Consider the following 277-nt stretch of genomic DNA (forward strand, 5'->3'; position numbering starts at 1 on the left):
TTTGGCCTGTCGCTTCATTCTCAAGGCATGCCCTCAGGAGGGGAATGGGAAAGCAGGCCCCTTCCTCATGGGGTTCTCCTTGGGATAGGCAGGCAGGAGAACCTTAATTTCTTTCACTGAATGCTAAATGTAAATGCGCTCTTTATTTGAATAAAATGGAACAAAGCATCAGCTAAATACAGCAACTCCAGTTCTCAGTGAGTATGGAGTGTTCCCTTCAGCTCTCTTTCTTAATGGCAGCCCACCTTGCCTACCAAGAGGAGATAAAAGGTTGGAC

Source organism: Lontra canadensis, unplaced genomic scaffold, assembly GCF_010015895.1.
Source record: "Lontra canadensis isolate GAN:19392208 unplaced genomic scaffold, GSC_riverotter_1.0 scaffold2, whole genome shotgun sequence".
Classification (NCBI taxonomy): domain Eukaryota; kingdom Metazoa; phylum Chordata; class Mammalia; order Carnivora; family Mustelidae; genus Lontra; species Lontra canadensis.